This window comes from Macrobrachium nipponense, chromosome 32 (assembly GCF_015104395.2).
Source record: "Macrobrachium nipponense isolate FS-2020 chromosome 32, ASM1510439v2, whole genome shotgun sequence".
Classification (NCBI taxonomy): Eukaryota; Metazoa; Arthropoda; class Malacostraca; order Decapoda; family Palaemonidae; genus Macrobrachium; species Macrobrachium nipponense.
Genome location: NC_061094.1, coordinates 21,123,591 through 21,123,950, shown reverse-complemented (window position 1 = coordinate 21,123,950; position 360 = coordinate 21,123,591).

Sequence of the window (360 nt, the reverse complement as noted above, 5' to 3'; positions counted from 1 at the left end):
TTTCTGGATATATACTCTCTCTCAGTTTCAGTTTCACTGATGAATATATTCAATTAGCTAATATTGAGGATAATGATATGCTTCTAGAATTTCAGTCTTCAGTGAAAAATCTTCATGTTAATAAGCATGGCAAAGTTACACTATTCCACTGGTAAATGGTTAAGTTCCTTCTGCGGAGTTAATCACTTTTAATTCATCTCAATGACTCGCCACTCTTCTCTAAGTGTCAAAGATTTTGTACCCTGAGTCGCTAATCCAGTGACAACGTAGTTAAGGTGCCTCAAAAATTACTTTCTACTCTTAGGAAGTGAACCAAAAGGCTCCAGCACCTCAGAGACATGATCGGTATGGTCTTGGCCT